The sequence below is a fragment of the Andrographis paniculata genome, unplaced genomic scaffold (genome assembly GCF_009805555.1).
Source record: "Andrographis paniculata isolate CXL003 unplaced genomic scaffold, ASM980555v1 Contig80END, whole genome shotgun sequence".
NCBI lineage: Eukaryota > Viridiplantae > Streptophyta > Magnoliopsida > Lamiales > Acanthaceae > Andrographis > Andrographis paniculata.
The window spans coordinates 1,027,636-1,052,662 of NW_026137618.1; the positions used below are offsets into that span (position 1 = coordinate 1,027,636).

The 25,027-nt window shown below is 32.3% G+C and overlaps 1 long non-coding RNA gene across 8 annotated transcripts; it reads right to left on the minus strand.

The window, feature by feature from the left end:
• Positions 1–420: 420 nt before the first annotated feature.
• LOC127240842 (uncharacterized) lies at positions 421–24,588 on the minus strand. Of its 8 annotated transcripts, none has more exons than XR_007836373.1 (10): positions 24,446–24,580; positions 20,429–20,503; positions 4,750–4,832; positions 3,543–3,814; positions 3,339–3,439; positions 3,078–3,218; positions 2,942–2,990; positions 2,324–2,865; positions 1,230–2,207; positions 421–1,122 (listed from the first exon to the last, which is right to left on the minus strand). It is a non-coding gene; the product is annotated as an uncharacterized LOC127240842 (long non-coding RNA). The 8 variants fall into 8 exon arrangements; XR_007836377.1 differs by adding an exon at positions 6,774–6,835 and having other exon boundaries at positions 3,339–3,814; XR_007836371.1 differs by having other exon boundaries at positions 3,339–3,814; positions 24,446–24,588.
• Positions 24,589–25,027: the final 439 nt, after the last annotated feature.

A 25,027-nucleotide genomic window follows, 5' to 3' on the forward strand; every position in this document is an offset into this window, starting at 1 on the left:
GCAATACATTGCCTTTTCTAAATCACTAAATAACGAAAGTATTTTTACAAAAAAATTTAACAAGAGACAACTAAAAGATAAAAATCATTTCAAAATTTTGTTATATATAATACACTTATCTAAATAGAAGGATAACAAAGTACACTGACAAACAATCACTGTCAAAATATTAAGAGAACATTCTTAAAATCTTATAACTTAATCTATCCAATCGAACACATTTAGTGCAAATTTAGAGCAATTCAAATTAACAATCGGTCAAAAAAAAAAAAAAAATTAAGAAGTTACAAAATTCATCATAAATCTATACAAATCACAACCTACTCTACATATTTCTGCATTTCAAAATCATCAGAAACCTATAGGAATGACAATCAATTATATTTTCACTATAAAAAAATAGCATATTTGTAACGGAATTCCATTACTAAAGTTATCATTAGTAACGGAAAAAGTGGATTTAAGAACAAAAAAATCTCGTTACAAAATTGATATTTTTTTTGTAGTGTTTGTTTATGCCATAAAACAAGTTAAAATTACGGAATGATAAGAGAGAAAATATAATTCCCAACTTCTTTAAAAACTGCACAATCAATCGCATTTTGTTTCTTGCAACAAATCAACCAAGCAATTCCGAAACAAAAATGATCAATCAACTCATCAATTTGCTTCCTCGAAGAAACTTTAACTCAACACATAACTTTATATATACGTACTCCCAGTCCCGGGAATATTCTCAACCTCTCATGCCCAAGGACTGGATCAAGTCAGGGTTCTTCGGCTGGTGGATGACCTTTTAAATTATATCTTTGTCTTGGTGTGCTGGATCATATCTTCGAGAATCCTGTCCTCAATCTCCGGCATCTGCTGCTTTGATATAATCCTTCTCGTTCGAAGAAAAGCAGAAGACAAATTCTGATAGTTGGCGTTCAGACCCTCTTTCATCCTATCCAAGGGCGGAATATAATAAAGACTGGTCAAAAATTTTCTCGATCACCGGAATCTCCGACGAGCAGCAAAGTCCGACCACATCGTAGTAGCTCTTCTCCAGCTTCGCGGCCGTCTCCTTTTCCGCCGCCATATCTCTTCACCTCGGAAGCTCCTCTTTCTCTCTCTCTCTTCCTGTATGTCCGCAACAAACAAAAAAATCAAATCAAACAACCTGCGAACACATTAATAATCGAAAATTGAGGTTAGGACAAAGAGCTAGCTAGGAAATTAAAGGAAACCTGAATTGAGGAGAAATTGGAGAAAAGGAGTGCAGAAACGAGCAAGTTGAGATTCTTCACATAAAGAAGAAAGGAGAATGGAAAACGTGTAGGGGAAATGAATTAATTTATTGGATTTGGGTTGTGTAAGGGAGTACTAATAATGAAATGAAATGCATTCTAAAGAGAATGAGAATCGGTTGGGGAATAAAGAAGGAGAGTGCGGGTGGGGTGGGGTGGGGTGTGGATTCCACATGTAATAGCTGAAGATGAGCACTTTTTCATTCAGCATCATACTAGTATGAGGTGGACAAACTCGAGGATGAATTTTATTTTGACGCTTCGCCAGGAATGAGCTTTGACGCCTCGACTGCTCGAATATCAATTCGATTGGTTGGCACTTGCGACTTGCATTTTTGGGTGATGTCTTTCGGAGAGATGGCTGAGTGGTTGATAGCCCCGGTCTTGAAAACCGGGTAAGGATTAACAGATACAAAAGAGAATCCAAGTTCACTCTTAAATTGTTTCCTTAACATAACAGTACCCCTTCCAACCTGTCGATCAGTTTCTTTTGCAATCCAGTTGGTTTCAGGAGCATGACACAGTCTCTTTTGTAGGACATTTCCCAAACGGTGCGATGGAGACTTTAAGCCTCTCCACTACATGATTGATTGCTCCGGGAAGTAAAGCAGGCCCAGATCTATGGGCGTACGATCTTCAGGGTGTTGAACAGCTCTTTGAAGTTGTTTTGGAACAACGTCCCGGACAATATCACGCACTTTTCTCCGCGATGCCGTTCATCCTTACCTCGTCCAAAAATGTAAATGGATTTTCTTTGGCGTCTATTCATCCTTACCTCATCTAAAAATGCAAGTCGCAAGTGCCCACAGATGGAATTGATATGCAAGCAGTCGAGGCATCTGTTCTGTGCTTCTGCAGCGCTCGAGCACATCTGCGCTCCTGAGTGTCTTCCTCCTCCTACTCATTCACTTGAACAGCCTGCAGGCCGTAAATGCAACGCTAGTTATAATATTGCTTTCTGAATTAAAATAGTGCTGAATAAGTTCTGAATCCGTGTCTAATCAGTTATTTTCTATTGAAACTAAATGACTAACCTCACGGCCGGTAATTGTCCCCATTTCTACCATAGCGTGGTTAAAATTCAACTCATCAATCAAATCGACCATTTCCTTCATCAACTCAGCTTCTCTCTGCTCCTCTTCTGTCAGTGGCACGACATTGTCTTCAAAACCGAACTTCTTCGGAAGTGCAGGGTAGTCTTCAGCTTCACTGGTATGCATTGTCCCAGATGGTGGTCCGAGAATGGATTCTTCTAGAAACTTGGAGATGTCAAATCGTTTTGGCCTCGTCCTGTGCTACTGCTGCTGCTGACACTATCCCCCGAATCTCCTTCCAAATCGTCAGTTTCATGGCATTCTTCAAGGAGAGCCTCCGTATCGGAGGGGGCTGTCAGAATTATCCTGGTTGGAGTGGCAGTCTAGTTCCGACAGTGCACACTTATTACAAAAAATTATAGCATAAGTACGAGCTCGATTCCTCAAATACTCTAAATTTCGTGAATTCTTTTTCAGAAGACTACATCTTGCCATGCTGCTTTTCTTCTGCAACATTTTCCTCTCATTTTCAGTTACTTTCTCTAAAATCAGAGACGCAAATATGAGACTGTCAATCAGTGATTTCAAATGTTCGAATTTTATTTAGTCAGCCATTACCTTCTTGATCATCTACCTCTTCAAAGCTATAGAAACAAGCATTGTCCACCTACAAAAGTGAAAGCAATTGCCGATATGATGATGATTATATTTCTCGAAATGGAAGCAGGTATAGCTTCAACAACAATATACTTACCCACGAGCTCAAAACCTGGTATGCATCAAGCTCCACATGAGCGCAGGACGTTCAAATCAATCTTCGACTACCCATATAGGACAGGTCGTGGTTTTCGCCGGTGCATCCTTCATTTTGAGCTGCTTGCAGCTCTTCATTAACCTGCAGCTCATGGAAGTTCAATTTCAATATCGAATATAAGATTAGAAATGCATATTTAATGAAGATATTGTTCACGGGAAGCATTCAATAACAAATGGGAGCCAATAGAATTATTGGCACCTTATCGTCAAATCCAATTGTAGTGGGAAGATCATCTCCTGTTTCAGGTTGGTCATTGCATCTTGTCATTTCAAGAACACGATGGCTCTCCATTTCAGAATCTACAACCATGTTAGAGAAATCATAACGGTACATTTTTTCTCCCTTGAAGATTTTATTGATAAGCAAACAAAAAAGGAAAAAAGGCAAACATTAAAACATCACCGCATGGGTGGTGTTGGGTAGTGATGGGCCACTTCATCCCTGTCGACCATATCTCAGCTGCACTAATCCTTCCAATGCACCAGAAGGGATCTCCAGCATCTTCGGTGTTATCTCGTACAGAAGAACTCTATCAATCCTCAGTGCAGGTAACACCAATTTCCTTCTCTCATCTCGTAGTAAGATGGCTCTGCCATTCCCCTCGTGCCTTCATGGAGAATCCTTTCTCTCGTCTCTAACTACAATAACTCCGTTGTAGATTCCTATTGTTGATTCTGAGCTCATGATGTCGTTTGTTGGTTCAAATGTATCATTTATGTTAGCTAATTTGAACTCAATTGGAATGTTCTCAATGCATAGTTTGATTATGATCATTGCAAAATTTTAAAAGTAATGGGGTAAAAAAAAATAAATTATAACAGATAATTTTTGTAAAACTAATTAGCTTTGCATTCTATTTTGTGTTTGTATAAATAATGGTTCTGACATTTAGTTTTATAATAGATGATTGCAAAAATAAGAAAATAACAAAACAATCCAACATGCAATATAGACAATTGAATTCACAAACTACAAATAGATTATTTGACATAGGAATATTCTACCTTTAATTTATACCAAACATATATCTAATAGACCTAATAAGTTATCTGATATCATAAAAAAGTTGTGACATTGATAACAAAAAAATATTTAATCTTTGTCCAAATAAAACTGAGGGTATGTTTCTTTACCCAAATTTTCCCAAATTTTACTATTTGGATTTTTCGTTTCCCGAATAAAAAAAAAAAAAATCATTTTTTCCTCTCACAAAACATCCATCAAATATTATTTTAATATCAAACTCAAATTAATTTTTTTCAAACTCAACCAAAAGAAACACACCCTAAGTGAGGCAAATAATAAATATCTTAAATATTTTGACAAATTTTTACAATATATTACTAAAAGACAAATATTTGTATTTTATCTTAAAATAACAATCTACATTAAAAAAAATTAATATATTCTTTTTGACAATACTATATTAATGGGATACAAAATTTAAACTGGTTACAAATATTCAAATCTAGTTATATTTGATGTCTTCTCAAATACTTAGACCCAGCCCATTACAATAGCTACCTTAAACCCATCAAAAGCAATATTATTTTAAGAAATTGTAAATACAAATAAATATTTAAAAAATAAATAAAATAAAAAATCTTACCATTACGTTAGAAATTGAAATCTCAGCAAATTCTAAGAGAATTTGTTGTGTCTTTCTCTGCCTTCAAACTTGTTTCAAGAATACTGCAGAAATGGAATATTTTAGAATATATGAGTTGATAAAAATGACATTAACAATCCCTAAAATATTTACTTTATTTTCACAATCTCGTTGATTTGAGTTTTTTTGTTAAGCATAGAAAAAAATTAATTGAATAACAATAACGGCACAATGTATCAAACGAAAAATAAAAAGGAATCTGAAAATAGATTGAAAAATATTCACCTCAAGATCAAATAATATTATTTGCCTCTCCTAGATTAGAAGCATGTAGTTTGAAATATCCTAATACTCACTCAATTCTAGATTCTAGATTTAATAAACATAAGAGTCCCAAAAATAACTTAGTATAATTCAAATTGTGGCCAGCATTAAAAAAAACAAAGATAAATCATATGACCGGAAAAGCTACAGAAATTAATTATATAAGAATCATATTTTACTTGTGGCTTTGAATTCAGTTTTAATATTATTTTACCAAAACTATCTAGATCTCAAACATCAAAATAAAACCAAATCACAAGTCAACACACCCTAAAATTCATCTATCAAATAGATAAATAACATATCATGAATATAAATGAATAAATTAATTTATATTATGCTATTTTAACAAAATTTCATGAACATATCGAAACAATTTGTAGAATTTGTCAAGCCTATCTTGTTTCTATATAGCAACTCCCTCCCATTTAAAACATGTACTAAGCAAAGTGAGAGTACAAAGTTTTAGTAAATCTCATACATAGCAATGGTTTCCAAAAAACAAAAAATGATAATATGCCACTTCAATCAAGATTAAGGTTTCCATAAAACCCTTCTCCCCTTCTCTTTTTATGATCTCAAACTATTTTTTTCTGCAAAATATGAATATTCCGTTATAGAATTTTTTATTTTTTTCTTAAGATTTACGAGGGCATACCCTTTTTTTTCCATCAATTTTGATACTACAAAACTAATCCAACCAAATTCTCTTACCCTATGTCCTCGAAACTAATGCAATTAAAGCAGTTTTGATGTTTTGAACATCATCGTCCTTATAATTTACCAAAAACCACAATTAATGAAAATGGAACTCTAAACTTCAGTTATGATCACCCTGGATAAATTGTCAAAAACTTGGATCAATCTTGTAGGCTCAAAGAAATCAAACATAAAGCTAATCTTTACAGACATATATATCACCAAAATGAATGCAAAAAAAATTGTCATTGTTTTATAAACGATGAACATATGCTTTAATGCTAGGTGTGGTTGGGAAATCAACAGAAAGCAAAGAAAATAGATATCTTTATTATATGTAAGAATAGAAATCAAGAGACCAATATGTTTCTTTTCTTTTCCGATTAAATTTTTGGATATTAAATAAATTTTCCTTGAGAAAACATCATCATTGAATCTAATTTTTAATTAAAAGTTATAATCTAATAATTATTTAAAAATCCAAAATTTGTTAATATTTATAAAATAGCAAAAAAAAAAAAAAAACTTCAAAAAACAAATACATACTCCACGAATTACTGGTTTAGTGCGATAACTTCAACTATAATTATTACAAAAGTCATCTTTTAACAATGATTCTTTATCATCACCATCTAATAATTAATTATTTTATAGAATTATATTTTCAGATTGAGAAAAAGAAAGACCGTATATGAAAACTCTACGAACCATCGAAAACAATTACATCATGGACCATATTTTAAGATATTGCAAAGAAAAATAATGAGTTTTCTCACTGAACCCAAAATGTTTGAATAGATTTTCCAATTAATATTATAAAAGTATCCTGTATAAATATTTTTACACAAATTATATAATATATTATATCTACTAAAAAACCAAAAGTTCAATATAAAATATTATATTTTATATTACTGATGCACTTCCTTTTATCTAACATTGAAAATGCACCAAACACAAAACAAACACACTCAAATATACCAAACAAAAAAAATACTTACAAGTTTGTAAAAATTGTACAAAGGATGATGAATTCCTGTTTTCTTCGGTTCTCAAAAGATAACTGCATACATGGAATAAATTTCACAAAAGATTTACATTTAATCATTGGAACATTTATTTTTCTATTTCATTGTTTATTTTTATCCATGTTGGACTATGCCTATAAATAGGTCTTTGCTTTATTATTAGTACAATTAATTATTTTCCTCTCAAAATTTTAAATGATATGAGAGCTAATAGATTATGTTCGTCGACTTCCGGCCATCACTGACTCTCACCTCCGGAACCACTGTGTTCCTCGTCGTCCGCCGACCCTTCTCCGGAAAAATCTCGCCGATCAGCGGCGCATATAGGTCACATGCGCGGGTCAACTCTCACACTACTAGAACTTTGACCGGTGCGTGAGAGCCACCCGGACATCAATCGCCGCCATCTTTTGTTTGCCGCCTCATCTCATCCTCCTCGACATCATGCTGTCATTGGATTTTATTTTTATGACAGTTTTTTTGGATTTTTCTATCCTGTTTTGTAATCTACCGATTGTTGTATTATATCGGTGGAGTACTGTTACTTTCATCGTCAAGGTCATGCCATTCAGAATTATCATGTTAGACCACTTCGGAATGCGTCAAATATTCGGTCTTCTTATCACCCTGCATCTGCAACCCTCTAGAATATCATGACTCTCACGCATCTAAGTTCTTGCTTCCAGTTTCTCTCATGTCATGGCCATTTTATGTAGTCCTTTGATTTTGGTCGTTGCAATCATATGACACCTACACTTGGTGTCTTGACCGGTGCGTACCTTGCGTCATCTTCATCACCTATACAGACTAGTAATGTGAGCTGCATGGATATCACTCATTATGGATCTGTATCTTTACAATTTACACATCTTGCATATAGTTACTGCATTCTCTAGTTGACTATAAATCATGTATCAAGAGACCAATTAATTGACTAGAGACTTATTGTTACTTTCTCCTCTACAGGTGTGCAGGTTCAGGATCAATGTACGAGTCAAATTCTTGAGAGAGGTCTAAAGGTGGGTTATCGATTTCTGGTACAATCTTTGAAAATTGCTCCCCGTATTTTTTTTGCTTTTGCTACTCATACTCCCTTTACTATCCTTTATTCTCCTAGTCTCTAGTGGCCCGTTCGTATTGGTCATGCATCTTCATCTAAAATTCAGTCTCTGTTTAATAAAGGTCATTTGGGTTCTACTAGTTTTGAGTCATTTGACTGCTTACACTATCATTTGGAAAATTAATCAGCCTTATCCTTTCGACAAATGTGTAGATCGTAAGTAAACCGTTTTCTTTGGTTCATTTTGATATTTAGAGTCATTCTCTGTTCCCTATATAAGTGAGTGTCATTATTATGTCATATTCATACATGATTACTCCCACTTTATATGGATATATTTTTTGAAACACATCAAAATTACTTCATCCGTCCATTCAATGGTGTTGGTTTTATCCTTATTCCTCTGCATGAACGTTTCAAATTGGAACCTCATGCATGTTTATATTGTCTTATTAGTTATGGGATAGTCCACAAAGGTTATAGGCTTTGGGATTTGATCTCTAACTAGTTGCGTATCTATTATCATTTACATTTTGAGATAGTGTAATATTTCTATCATGTCTACATTCCATCCATTATCTCTTTTTGGTTTACCTTCATTCATGTCATATCTCATCGACCACATCAAGTAAGTCATCAACCTACTCATTTGCGTGATTATCATTATTTCCTACTATGATAACTATACATGGCGTAGTTTATTTAATGAATAAAATTATGATATGTTGTGGCAAAAAATACGTCTCAACAATCGCAAACTTTAGAGAAGATTCATTCATAGGTCTTTGTTGATTTACCTCCAGAGAAAACACCTATTGACTGCAAATGGATTTTAAATATTAAAACTATGTTTGATGGTGTCAGTTGAGCGTTATAAGGCTTGTTTAGTTATGAAAGGCTAATAATATGAACCTGACATTAATTATGAGGAAACCTTTGCTCTGGTGGCACGTCTTACCTCTTTTCGTTGTTTAATTATAATTGCAGTTGTTCGTTAGTGGTCTCTTTTGCAGTTAGATGTCAAGAATGACCTTCTCCATGATGATCTCTTTGAGAAGGTTTATACGGCATTGTCTATTGGTTCTTTTCCTTCTTCTGAAGTCTGCAAGTTATGATGTGCTCTTTATGGCTTAATACAAATTCCTAATGCTTGGTTTTCCAAGTTAAGTTCAGCTCTTCTTCAGTTTGGCATCACTTCTAGTTCGCACGACTCTGCCATTTTTGTTCAACGAAGTATATATGGTATCATTGTGTTACTTCTCTATATTGATAATGTGATCCTCATTGGAGATGATGAATCTAGCGTATTTGATTTACATAACTACCATTGGAAGAATTTTGATATGAAAAGTCTTTTCCATCTTCGGTATTTCTTGGGTCTTGAGTTTTTTGATGGTTCTAATCTATATTACATGTCTCAAGCTAAGTATGCTTTTGATATGTTGTATCATTCCAGTCTCACTAATGCAAGATAGATTTGACACCCCTCGATGTTGGATGTTGTCTTATATCAATGGATGGGACTCTTCTTGAAGAGCCTTCTCATTATCGCCAGCTTATTGGCATATTAATTTACTTGACAGTCACTCATTCTAATATTGCTTATGCTGTCCATCTGCTAGTCAATTCATGTATGCACCTCGCACTACTCGCTACTCTGCAGTTCTGCGTATTCTTCGTTGTGTTAAGGGAACACTATTGCTTCTCAAATCAATCTTTTTTAACTTTATCTGGTTACTCTGATGCTGATTGGGCAAGTGATCCTACGGATCGTCGCCCCACCACTGGTTTTTGCTTATTTATTGGTGATTCTTTTGTCTTCTGGTGTAGAAAGAAACAAATAGTTGTCTCTCATTCCAGTACTAAATTCGAATATCGTTCCCTTACTTATGCTACTTTTGAGCTCCTATGGTTTTGTTGATTACTTGATGACCTTGAAGTATGGCAATCATCTCTTATTCCTTTGCATTGTGACAATAGAAGTGCTATCCTAATTTTTCACAATGATATTTTTCATGAGCCCACCAAATAAATTGAGATTTATTGGCATCTTGTTAATCATCATATTACTTATGGAAACGTCAAGTTAGGCCCCGTATATTCCAACAATCAAACTGCTGATGTTTTTAATACCTCCGGAGTTGCATCGGTGCTAGGCTAACTCCTGTGGATGAGCCGGTGGGAGGCCATCCGAAATTGAATACTAATTAAATAGATTGAATAGACTACTCATGTAAGCAATGTGCACATTCCCTTTCGGTAGTTGTATTGACTATTGGTGACCACTAAGAAATCTCCCACGATGCGTGGTAGTAGGACAGAAGCACGCTGAAATGAGTCGTGTTGACCTGTGTGGGGCCAGTCTATGATCCTGACATGCCCGGCTTTGCGGAGCTTGCAAGCCGGGGTGTCACAGTTGATATCAGAGCCGACCTGCGACAACCCAAAATTGTTAACATGACTGTTGAGAAGCCTAGCAATTTATTTTATTCTTTTTCTAGCAAAGGTTGTGCCCAAATTGGGCTGCCTACGTACCTGAATGGGATCAAGTCATACGTAGTTCTGCTGATACAAGCTATATAGTCCAAGCCAGGAAAACAGATAGACAAGCCTAGGTATGCCTAAGGCATCAACACCAACAAGCCTATCAATTCTAAGCACAAGTGTCCCAAAGACAAGTAAATAGGTGAAGCCTGCTACCTGAAATGAGAAGTTGGGAGACCATCTGCATCCGCTCGAAAGAGGCCTCTAGTCGATGAAGGGATATCTTTCGGGAGAAGTGTCTGTCAAATTGGAAGAGAAACAGCTAAAGTCGCTAAGGCATCTGCGACAGAGTTCCCCTCCATATATATATAAGATATCTGCAAAGTTGCATCCCTAAGCCACAATCAAATACACATAAGGCATCGCTGGAGAGTCCAGTCACTTGTCTCGGAGGAGATCAAAGAGATGCATGTTGTCGAATCTGTCTCAATCCATAGCGGCATCAGTCCTTGATCAATCGCTATCCAAACTCCAGTCTGAATCTCCGTAAGCTCTGCCAAAGTGTTCGTCACCTACAGAATCAGGGTCTGAAACACTATGAGTACTGCTCCTTCTGAATCTCGGATAATACCTACCACTCCGGATTGCCAAGCGAAGCACCATCTGTGTTAAGCTTGAACCATCCCGGAGACGGTGCCTCCCAACGCACTATAATTGGAGGCTGAGGAATCAGAGTGGGATATCAAAATCCAAGCCCATTAGCTATATGAAAATCGCACTCCCAATGTCGACGTAGAAGAATCATAGCACGCCAAAGAGTCTGCAAGTGTGAATTAATTTGCAAGAAGACGCGCGAAGCCCGCTGTGCTACGCATCATTCCGAGCAATCCAAATGAACTATAGTATCATCAACTGAACATAAGCTCTAATACTTTGAGAATATACCGAAGAAAGCCTCCATGAGACACAAATAGATGCAGTGTATGTGTTTCTGGCAAAGATAGCCTGAAAAGCGCCATAAAATGCTCCAACACTCGCCAAGCAACCGCCGAACCAATAAAGAGATGTAGAATAGTCTCCACCTCTATATTACAACAATGACATCGTGATGCAATCGAGACCCTATAGTGCTGAAGGATCTTATCCGTCGGCGAAATAATCTCCATAGGAATACTGACATCATCGCAGTCAAGATACATGACCATAGTATCCCCATAGAGGCCTAGCAGTTGATAGATCATTGGGGTGCAACATGGACGTTTCATTCTTAAGTGCGGGTGGATGTAATACCCCCGATGTTGGGCCGGTGCTAGCCCAACCCACGTGGATGAGCCGGTGCCAGGCCATCCAAGATTGAATAGTAAATAAATTGGTTGAATATACTACTCATGTCAACAATGTGCATATTTCTTTTCGAACGCCTTACTGAAAGAACTCTAGAGTTAAGCGTGCTTATCTTAGAGTAATTTAAGGATGGGTGGCCTCCTGAAAAATCTCTGACTTGTGGGTCAGTCTATGATCCAGGCAAGCGGGGCTTGCGGGCCGGGGTGACACACAAATTATCTTGACTCATTTTTGTTTTCTCTTACACAAACTCGAGTTGACATTTACGGCTTGGAATATTTATTTTTTTTATCTTATTATTGATTTTTATCCATTTTAGACTATGCCTATAAATAGGCATTGGCTTTATGTTTAATGTAGTTAATTATTTTCCTCCCAAAATATTATGTTTAATGTAACTTCTACTTTATTTCTATGATCTAGTTTATTATAAAGGTTTTTCCATCTTCACCAATTTTGGTTTTTAATTTTGGAAAATTATTTTAAGTTTTAGTAAAACTTGGGGTGTATTGAAATAAACTTTAATGTATATAGATATGTATATATATATATATATATATAAAGGCTAGATCTAATCAAATAACAGTTAATGCATAACAACATCAAAAGAGAAAAGGAAAACATATAAAAAAATATATATTGAAAATGAAACATCATCTTGAGTTTTTATTCAACGCTCCAAATAATATATATAAATATGAAATCATTGAATTATCGACTACTTAATTAAGGATTTAAGAAACATATGACAATCATTTGCCCAAGAAAGAGAGAAAATAAATTTGAATTATAGTCCGACCTTGAGTATTTTAAAACCTAAGATCCAATTGAATCATAGCCTAAAACTTAATGAATAACAATATCAACAATCAATCAAAAGAGTAACAAGAATGCATATAAAAATACATTGAAATTCTCGACTACTTAATTCTCTAGAAATAGTTTTCAGTTTTTTCCAACCTCAAATATATCGAAAAGTGAGATGCAGTTGAGTCGTACCTAAAAAGTAAATGAATGACAATATCAACAATGAATCGAATCTAGACTAGTCAATTCTCTGAAATAATTTTTAGTTTATGTTCGACCTTGAGTATGTAAAAAATATCTTGAGTATATAAAAAACATAGATCCGGTCGAACAGTAGCTAAAACTTGAATGAATAAAAATACCATAAGAATATCAAAGGAGAAATGAAAACACATGAATGAGAATAGATTCAAAAAGCAACATAACATTGTGTTAAGATGTCACTCCATGAATAATGGATCACAAATGTGTAACCTCCAAATTCTCAACTACTTAATTCTCCGAAATAATTTTGAGTTTTGTCTAACTTTGAGTATATTGAAAAATTCTCAAGTGTATCGAAAATTTAAATCCAGTTGAATTGTAACTGAAAACCAAATGAATAGTAATGTCAACAATGTATCTAGTTCTAAATTACGTAATTCTCCAAATTAATTTGGAGTTTTTGTCCAACCTCAAGTATATCGAAAAAAAAATCTTGAGTATATCAAAAGCTTAGATCCGGTTGAATCAAAGCTAGAAATTGAATGAATAACAATACGAACAATTTATCAAAGCAGAAACGAAAATGCATGTATAAGAATAAATTGTAAAAGAAACATAACTTTTTTTTTTCTTTAAATTCAACTCTCCAAATAATTGATCTAAAATGTGAAATCTCCAATCTCTCGACTACTTAATTATCCGAAATTAATTTTGATTTTTGTCTAACCTTGAGTATATTGAAAATATCTTGACCTCATCAGAAACTTAGATCGAACTGAACCGTGCCTTAAAACTAAATCAATAACTATATTAACAATGCTTCGAATTCACGCCATCTCAGTTCTCTGACTTAATTTTGAGGTTTTATCCAACCTCGAGTATATGGAAAAAAATATTGATTACATAAAAAACTTAGTTCTAGTCGAATTGTAGCGGAGAATAGAATGAATAACAATACCAACAATGTACAAAGCAAAAAGGAAAATGCATGTATAAGAATAGATTGAAAAAGAAACGTAGACTTGTGTTTAGATGCTGCTCTGCGAATGATGGATCTAAGAAGATCTAAAACATAAAATCTTTAAATTCTCAACTACTTAATTTTACAAAATTAGGTTTTAGTTTTGTCCAACGTCAAGTACATTGAAAAAATCTCAAGTGTATCGAAATCTAAGATGCAGTTATGCCATACTTAAAAAGTAAATGAATGGCAATATCAATAATGAATCGAATCTAGACTAGTCAATTTTCCAAATTAATTTTTATTTTTTGTCCAACCTAAAGTATATAAAAAAAATAAAGTCTTGAGTATATCAAAAACATAAATCTGGTCGAATAGTAGCTAAAAGTACAATGAATAACAATACGATTAGTATATCAAATGAGAAATGAAAACGCATGACTAAGCATAGATTGAAAAAGCAACATAACCTTTTGTTTAGATGCCACTCTAAGTATAATGGATTAAAAATACATAATCTCTAAATTCTCAACAACTTAATTCTCTAAAATAATGTTGAGTTTTGTTCAACTTTAAGTATATTGAACAATTCTCAAGTGTATAAAAAATTTAGATCCAATTCAACCGTACCTAAAAGATAAATAAAATGTAATATGAGCAATGTATCGAATTTTCGATTACACAATTCTCCAAATCAATTTGGAGTTTTTGTCCAACTTCAAGTATATCGAAAAAAATCTTGAGTATATCAAAAACTTAGATCCTGTTGAATTGTAGCTAAAAATTGAATGAATAACAATATAAACAATGTATCAAACCAGAAACAAAAATCCGTATATAAGAATAGATTGTAGTTTATTTTTAAATTCCACTCTCCGAATAATGGATCTAAAATGTGAAATCTCGAATTTCTCGACTACTTACTTACCCAAAATAATTTTGATTTTTGTCCAACCTTGAGTATATTGAAAATATCTTGACCTCATAGAAACTTAGATCCAACTGAATCATACATAAAAACTAAATGAATAGCTATATGAACAATGATATGAATTCTCGCAATCTCAATTCTTCGAATTAATCTTAAGGTTTTATTCAACCTTGAGTAGATGGAATAAAAGCTTGATTACATCAAAAAATTAGATCTAGTCGAATCTTAAGTGAAGAATTGAACGAATAACAATACCAATAATGTGCAAAGCAAAAAGGAAAATGCATGTATAAGATTATATTGAAAAAGAAACATAACGATGTGTTTAGAAGGCACTCTGCAAATCTTGGATCTAAAACGATCTAAACAGAAAATCTTGAAATTCTTGACTACTTAATTATCAGGAATTAGTTTTGAGTTTTTTCCAACCTCAAGTATATTGAAAAAATCTCAAGGGTATCGAGAAGTGAGATGTGGTTGAATCGTACCTAAAATGTAAATGAATGGCAATATCAATAATGAATCGAATCTATAATCGTCAATTCTCCAAATTAATTTTTTGTGTTTGTCCGACCTCAAGTATATACAAAAAAAATAAAAAATCTTGAGTATATCAAAACATAAATACGGTCGAATACTAGCTAAAAGTTGAATGAATAACATTACCATTAATTTACCTAATGAGAAATGAAAACGCATGAATAAGAATAGATTGAAAAAACCACATAACCTTGTGTTTAGATGCCACTCTGCGAATAATGGATTACAGATGGGTAATCTCCAAATTCTCGACTTCCAACTATGAGTATATTGAACAATTCTCGAGTGTATCAAAAACTTAAATCCAGTTGAATCATACCTAAAAACTAAAATGAGTAGTAATATCAAAATTGTAACGAGTTCTCAATTACACAATTTTCCAAATTAGTTTAGAGTTTTTTTCCAATGTCAAGTATATCGAAAAAACAGTCAAGTATATCAAAAAAAATCTCGAGTATATCAAAATCATAGACCCGGTTGAATTGTAGCTAAAAATTGAAAGAATAACAATACCAGCAATGTATAAAACCAGAAAGGAAAATGTATGCATAAGAATAGATTGTATCAGAAGCATAACTATATTTTTAAATTCCACTCTCCAAATAATGGATCCAAAATGTGGAATCTCCAATTTCTCGACTACTTAATTATCCGAAATAATTTTGATTTTTGTCCAACCTTTAGTATATTGAAAATATCTTGACCTCATCAAAAACTTAGATCCAACTAAATCATACCTAAAAACTGAATGAATTGTAATATCAACAATGCTTTTAATTCTCGCCATCTCAATTCTCCGAATTAATTTTGAGGATTCATCCAACCTCGACTATATCGAAAAAATTGTTGATTACATCAAAAACTTAGATCTAGTCAAATCGTAGTGAAGAATTAAATGAATAACAATACCAACAACGTACAAAGCAGAAAAGAAAATGTAGCATAAGAATAGATTGAAAAAGAAATATAGACTTGTGTTTAAATGCCATTCTACGAATGATGGATCTAAGATGATCTAAAACATAAAATCTTTAAATTCTCAACTACTTAATTTTACAGAATTAGTTTTTAGTTTTGTCCAACCTCAAGTACATTGAAAAAATCTCGAGTGTATCGAAAAGTGAGATGCAGTTATGTCGTACTTAAAAAGTAAATGAACGGAAATATTAATAATGAATCGTATCTAGACTAGTCAACTTCAAATTAATTTTTATCTTTTGTCCGACCTCAAGTATATAAAAAAAAAGTCTTGAGTATATCAAAAATATAAATCCGGTCGAATAGTACCTAAAAGTTGAATGAATAACAATACCATTAGTATATCAAATGAGAAATGAAAGCGCATAAATAAGAATAGATTGAAAAAGCAACATAACCTTGTGTTTAGATGGCACCCTGACTATAATGGCTCAAAAACCCATAATCGCCAAATTCTCAACTGCTTAATTCTCCGAAATAATTTTGAGTTTTGTTCAACTTTGAGTATATTGAACAATTCTCGAGTGTATAAAAAATTTAGACCCTATATAACCGTACCTAAAAACTAAATGAACATTAATATCAACAGTTTATTGAATTTTTTATTACGAAATTCTCCAAATCAATTTGGAGTTTTTGTCCAACTTCAAGTATATCGAATAAATGCTTGAGTACATCAAAAACTTAGATCCGGTTGAATCGTAGCTAAAAATTGAATGAATAACAATACCAACAATTTATCAAACCAGAAATGAAAATCCGTGTATAAGAATAGATTGTAACATAAACATAACTTTATTTTTAAATTCCACTTTCCAAATAACGGATCTAAAATGTGAAATCGCCAATTTTTCGACTACTTAATTACCCAAAATAATTTTGATTTTTCTCCAACCTTGAGTATACACTACAAGAAAAAATCATTTTTGTAACAAAACGTTTTTGTCTCTAAATCTACTTTTTCCGTTACTAATGACATTAGAGACAGAATTAGGAATGGAATTACGTTAGCTACGTGAACTTTAGGGACGGAATTCTGTTACAAATATATTATTTTTTTGTAGTGATATTGAAAATATCTTGACCTCATAAAAAACATAGATCCGACTGAATCATACCTAAAAACTAAGTGAATAGGAATATCAACAACGAATTGAATTCTCGCCATCTCAATTCTCCGAATTAATCTTAAGGTTTTATCTAACCTCGAGTATATCGAAAAAAGCTTGATACATCAAAAAACTAGATCTAGTCTAATCGTAAGCGTAGAATTGAATGAATAAGAATACCAATAATATGCAAAGCAAAAAGCAAAATGCATGTATAAGAATATATAGGAAAAGAAACATAACACTATGTTTAGAAGCCACTCTTCAAATCTTGGATCTAAAACGATCTAAAACATAAAATCTTGAAATTCTCGACTAATTAGTTTTCAGGAATTACTTTTTAGTTTTGTCCAACCTCAAGTATATTGAAAAAATCTCGAGTCTATCGATAAGTGAGATGCAGTTATATCGTACTTAAAAAGTAAATGAAGGGCAATATCAACAATGAATCGAATCTAGACTAGTCAATTCTCCAAATTATTTTTTAGTTTTTGTCTGACCTCATGTATATAAAAAAAAAATATTGAGTATATCAAAAACATAAATACGGTCGAATACTAGCAATAAGTTGAATGAATAACATTACCATTAATTTATCAAATGAGAAATGAAAACGCATGAATAAGAATAGATTGAAAAAACCACATAACCTTGTGTTTAGATGCCACTCTGCGAATAATGGATCACAGATGCGTAATCTCCAAATTCTCGACTTCTAAAATTCTCCGAAATGATTTTGAGTTATTGTCCAACTTTGAGTATATTGAAAAATTCTCGAGTGTATCAAAAACTTAAATCCAGTTGAATCGTACCTAAAAACTAAATGAGTAGTAATATCAACAATGTATCGAGTTCTCCATTACGCAATTCTCCAAATTAGTTTGGAGTTTTTGTCCAATGTCAAGTATATCGAAAAAAATCTTGAGTATATCAAAAACTTAGATCCGGTTGAATCGTAGCTAAAAATTGAATGAATAACAATACAAACAATGTATCAAACCAGAAACGAAAATCCGTGTATAAGAATTGATTGTAACAGAAACATAACTTTATTTTTAAATTCCACTCTCCAAATAATGGATCTAAAATGTAAAATTTCAAATATCTCGACTACGTAATTACCCAAAATAATTTTGATTTTTCTCTAACCTTGAGTATATTGAGAATATCTTGACCTCATAAAAAACTTAGATCCAACTGAATCATACCTAAAAACTAAATGAATAGCAATATCAACATTGAATTGAATTCTCGCCATCTCAATTCTCCGAATTAATCTTAATGTTTTATCCAACCTTGAGTATATGGAAAAAAAGCTTGATTACATCAAAAAAATTAGATCTAGTCAAATTGTAAATGTAGAATTGAATGAAGAACAATACCAATAATGTTCAAAGCAAAACGGATAATGCATGTATAAGAATATATTGAAAAAGAAACATAACATTGTGTTTAGAAGCCACTCCGCAAATATTGAATCTAAAACGATCTAAAACATAAAATCTTGAAATTCTCGACTACTTCATTTTCAAGAATTAGTTTTGAATTTTTTCCAATCTCAAGTATATTGAAAAAATCTTGAGGGTATCGAAAAGTGAGATGCGGTTGAATCGTACCTAAAAAGTAAATGAATGGCAATATCAATAATGAATCGAATCTGCACTAGTCAATTCTCCAAATTAATTTTTAGTTTTTGTCCGACCTCAAGTATATAAAAAAAAACTTGAGTATATCAAAAACATAAATCCGGTGCAATAGTAGCTAAAAGTTGAATGAATAACAATACCATTAGTTTATCAAAGGAGAAATGGAAACACATGAATAAGAATAGATTGAAAAAACAACATAACCTTGTGTTTAGATATCACTGTGCGAATAATGGATCACAGATGCGTAATCTCAAAATTCTCGACTTCTCGGAATTTTGAGTTATTGTCCAACTATGAGTATATTGAACAATTTTCGAGTGTGTCAAAAAGTTAAATCCAGTTGAATCGTACCTAAAAGCTAAATGAATAGTAATTTCAACAATCTATCGAGTTCCCAAATACGCTATTCTCCAAATTAGTTGGGAGTTTTTGTCTAACCACAAGTATATCATAAAAACTCTGGAGTATATCAAAAAAAATCTCGAGTGTATAAAAAACATCTATCCGATTGAATCGTACCTAAAAACAAAATGAATAGTAATATCAACAATGTAATGAGTTCTCCATTACGCAATTATTCAAATTAGTTTGGAGTTTTTATCCAACCTCAAGTATATCGAAAAAAATCTTGAACATATCAAAAACTTAGATCTGGTTGAATCGTAGCTAAAAATTGAATGAATAAAAATACCAACAATGTATCAAACCATAAACGAAAATCTGTGTATAAGAATAGATTGTAACAGAAACATAACTTTATTTTTAAATTAAACTCTCCAAATAATGGATCTAAAATGTGAAATCTCCAATTTTTCGACTACTTAATTATCTGAAATAATTTTGATTTTTGTCGAACCTTGAGTATATTGAAAATATCTTGACCTCATCAAAAACTTAGATCCAACTGAATCATACTTAAAAACTAAATGAGTAGCAACATAAAAAATTCTTTTAATTCTCGCCATCTTAATTCTCCAAATTAATTTTGAGGTTTTACCCAACCTCGAGTATATCGGAAAAAATCTTGATTACATCAAAAACTTAGATCTAGTTGAATCATAGTGAAGAATTGAATGAATAACAATACCAACAATGTATAAAGCAAAAAGGAAAATGCATGTATAAGAATAGATTGAAAAAGAAACATAACATTGATTTTACAAGCCACTCTTCAAATCATGTATCTCAAATGATCTAAAATATAAAATCTTGAGATTCTCGACTACTTAATTCTCCAGAATTAGTTTTGAGTTTTTTCCAACCTCAACTATATTGAAAAAATCTCGAGTGTACCGAAAAGTGAGATACGGTTGAATCGTACCTAAAAAGTAAATGAACGGCAATATTAATAATGAATCGAATCTAGACTAGTCAATTCTCCAAATTAATTTTTAGTTTTTGTCCGACCTCAAGTATATAAAAAAAAAAAATATGTTGAGTATACCAAAAACATAAATCCAGTCCAATAGTAGCTAAAAATTGAATGAGGAACAATACCATAGGTATATTAAAGGAGAAATGAAAACACATGAATAAGAATAGATTGAAAAGGCAACATAACCTCGTGTTTAGATGCCACTCTGCGAATAATGGATCACAGATGCGTAATCTCCAAATTCTTGACTTCTAAAATTCTCTGAAAGAAGTTTGAGTTATTGTCCAACTTTGAGTATATTAAACAATTCTCGAGTGTATCAAAAACTTAGATCCAATTGAACCGTACCTAAAAACTAAATGAATAATAATATCAACAATGTATCGAGTTCTCAACTACGCAATTCTCCAAATTAGTTTGCAGTTTTTTTCCAACCTCAAGTATATTGAAAAAAATCTTGAGTTTATCAAAAACTTAGATCCAGTTGAATCGTAGCTAAAAATTGAATGAATAACAGTACGAACAATGTATCAAACCAGAAATGAAAATGCATGCATAAAAATAGTTTGTAACATAAACATAACTTTATTTTTAAATTCCACTATCCAAATAATGGATCTAAAATGTGAAATCTCCAATTTCTCGACTACTTAATTATCCGAAATAATTTTGATTTTTGTCCAACCTTGAGTATATTGAAAATATCTTGAGCTCATCAATAACTTAGATCCAATTGAATCATACCTAAAAACTAAATGAATAGCGATATCAACAGTACTTTTATTTCTCACCATCTCAATTCTCCGAACTAATTTTGAGGTTTTATTCAACCTCGAGTATATGGAAAAAAATCTTGATTTCATCAAAAACTTAGATCTACTCGAATCGTAGCGAAGAATTGAATGAATAACAATACCAAAAATGTACAAAGCCAAAAAGGAAAATGCATGTATAAGAATAGATTGAAAAAGAAACATAGCATTTTGTTTAGAAGCCACTCTGCAAATCATGGATCTAAAACAATCTAAAACATAAAATCTTGAAATTCTCCACTACTTAATTCTCCGGAATTAGTTTTGAGTTTTTTCCAACCTCAACTATATTGAAAAGATCTCGAGTGTATCGAAAAATGAGATGCAGTTGAGTCGTACCTAAAATGAAAATGATTGGAAATATCAACAATGAATCGAATCTAGACTAGTGAATTCTCCAAATTAATTTTTAGTTTTTGTCCGACCTCAAGTCTTGAGTATATCAAAAACATAAATCCGGTCGAACAGTAGCTAAAAGTTGAATGAATAACAGTAACATTAGTATATCAAATGAGAAATGAAAACACATGAATAAGTTTAGATTCAAAAAGCAACATAAACTTGTGTTTAGATGCCACTCTGAGTATAATGGATAGAAAATACATAATCTCTAAATTCTCAACTACTTAATTCTCTGAAATAATTTTGAGTTTTGTCCAACTTTGAGTATATTGAACAATTCTCGAGTGTATCAAAAACTTAGATCCAATTGAACCGTACCTAAAAACTAAATGAATAATAATATCAACAATGTATCGAGTTCTCAACTACGCAATTCTCCAAATTAGTTTGCAGTTTTTTTCCAACCTCAAGTATATCGAAAAAAATCTTGAGTTTATCAAAAACTTAGATCCAGTTGAATCGTAGCTAAAAATTGAATGAATAACAGTACGAACAATGTATCAAACCAGAAATGAAAATGCATGCATAAAAATAGTTTGTAACATAAACATCTTTATTTTTAAATTCCACTCTCCAAATAATGGATCTAAAATGTGAAATCTCCAATTTCTCGACTACTTAATTATCCGAAATAATTTTGATTTTTGTACAACCTTGAGTATATTGAAAATATCTTGAGCTCATCAATAACTTAGATCCAATTGAATCATACCTAAAAACTAAATGAATAGCAATATCAACAATACTTCTAGTTCTCACCATCTCAATTCTCCGAACTAATTTTGAGGTTTTATCCAACCTCGAGTATATGGAAAAAAATCTTGATTACATCAAAAACTTAGATCTACTCAAATCGTAGCGAAGAATTGAATAAATAACAATACCAAAAATGTACAAAGCCAAAAAGGAAAATGCATGTATAAGAATAGATTGAAAAAGAAACATAACATTTTGTTTAGAAGCCACTCTGCAAATCATGGATCTAAAACAATCTAAAACATAAAATCTTGAAGTTCTTGACTACTTAATTCTCCGGAATTAGTTTTGAGTTTTTTCCAACCTCAACTATATTGAAAAAATCTTTAGTGTATCAAATAGTGAGATGAAGTTAAGTCATACCTAAAAAGTAAATGAATGGCAATATCAATAATGAATCGAATCTAGATTAGTCAATTCTCCAAATTAATTTTTAGTTTTTGTCCGACCTCAAGTATATAAAAAGAATCTTGAATATATCAAAAACATAAATCCGGTCGAACAGTAGCTAAAAGTTGAATGAGTAACAATACCATTAGTATATCAAATGAGAAATGAAGACACATGAATAAGTTTAGATTCAAAAAGCAACATAACCTTGTGTTTAGATGCCACTCTGAGTATAATGGATCAAAAATACATAATCTCTAAATTCTCAACTACTTAATTTTCCGAAATAATTTTGAGTTTTGTCTAACTTTGAGTATATTGAACAATTCTCGAGTGTATCAAAAACTTAGATCCAATTGAACCGTACCTAAAAACTAAATGAATAATAATATCAACAATGTATTGAGTTCTCAACTACGCAATTCTCCAAATTAGTTTGCAGTTTTTGTCCAACCTCAAGTATATCGAAAAAAATCTTGAGTATATCAAAAACTTAGATCCAGTTGAATCGTAGCTAAAAATTGAATGAATAACAATACGAACAATGTATCAAACCAGAAATGAAAATGCATGCATAAAAATAGTTTGTAACATAAGCATAACTTTATTTTTAAATTCCACTATCCAAATAATGGATCTAAAATGTGAAATCTCCAATTTCTCGACTACTTAATTATCCGAAATAATTTTGATTTTTGTCCAACCTTGAGTATATTGAAAATATCTTGAGCTCATCAATAACTTAGATCCAATTGAATCATACCTAAAAACTAAATGAATAGCGATATCAACAGTACTTCTATTTCTCACCATCTCAATTCTTCGAACTAATTTTGCGGTTTTATCCAACCTCGAGTATATGGAAAAAAAATCTTGATTTCATCAAAAACTTAGATCTACTCGAATCGTAGCGAAGAATTGAATGAATAAAAATACCAAAAATGTACAAAGCCAAAAAGGAAAATGCATGTATAAGAATAGATTGAAAAAGAAACATAGCATTTTGTTTAGAAGCCACTCTGCAAATCATGGATCTAAAACAATCTAAAACATAAAATCTTGAAATTCTCCACTACTTAATTCTCCGGAATTAGTTTTGAGTTTTTTCCAACCTCAACTATATTGAAAAGATCTCGAGTGTATCGAAAAATGAGATGCAGTTGAGTCGTACCTAAAATGAAAATGAATGGAAATATCAACAATGAATCGAATCTAGACTAGTGAATTCTCCAAATTAATTTTTTGTTTTTGTCCGACCTCGATTATATAAGAAAAATCTTGACTATCAAAAACATAGATCCGGTCCAATAGTAGCTAAAAGTTGAATGAGTAACAGTAACATTAGTATATCAAAGGAGAAATGAAAATGCACGAATAAGAGTAGATTTAGAAAGTAACATAACCTTTTGTTTAGATTCCACTCTGGGAATAATGGTTCACAAATGCGAAATCTCCGAATTCTCTACTACTTAATTCTCCAAAATAATTTTGAGTTTTTTCCAGCTTTGAGTATATTGAACAAATCTCTAGTGTATTTAAAATTTAGATCCATTTGAATCGTACCTAAAAAGTAAATCTAAAACAAGATTAGAGAAACTAAATAGAAATTTTATTAGAATCGAAAAGACCCAAGAACACAGTAGGAACACAAACGTACAAACTATTGTAGCTCAGATTTTACAAGGTATACTCTTATAGATGAAGAGCAACAAAAGACAGTAGTGCAACGGTCGACGGCTAACGGACACCCACCGAAAACCTAGTCTACAACACCAAAGCAAGAAACCCTAACACTATTGAAAACAATTCGATTTAAGGAGAATTGAATCGTTGAAATCCTCACCAAATACTTCCAAGGCACACAGAAGAATCACCTCTCCATTCTATGGTAAATCGGCCGGAAAGGACCAACTTCGAACACAAGGCAACTGGAGAAGAGAGACTTGCTAGAGGGAGACGAAATTTTAGAGAGAGAGATTTCAGCAGTGGCACATCTATACTTCTGTATAATGAGGGACAACACTATATATATAACTCAAGATGGACGGCTCATACCTGATCCGTAAAATGAATGGCTGGGATTCACTCATGAGGAGATACGGTTTAGACATTGGTGGTTGGTCCATCTGAACTGGGTCGGAGATGCAGGTCACTCACCGAACAGACACTGGAGTGGGTCCAAAAGGCTGGAGGACAATTCGGTCAAAATAAATCCCAACAATAATCTTAGTCATGAAAATTAACGATTATTAATTTACCTAAATCACAACTATGAAAAATCACAAGATCAAATTAATAATAAATAAGTATACAATGCAACAAATATAAGAGGAACTTTCTTTTGTATCTATTTATACGCTATGCAACATTTAGTATACCTATATTTATGTTAAAAATGTCAAATTCAACATCTCCTTTGGGATTG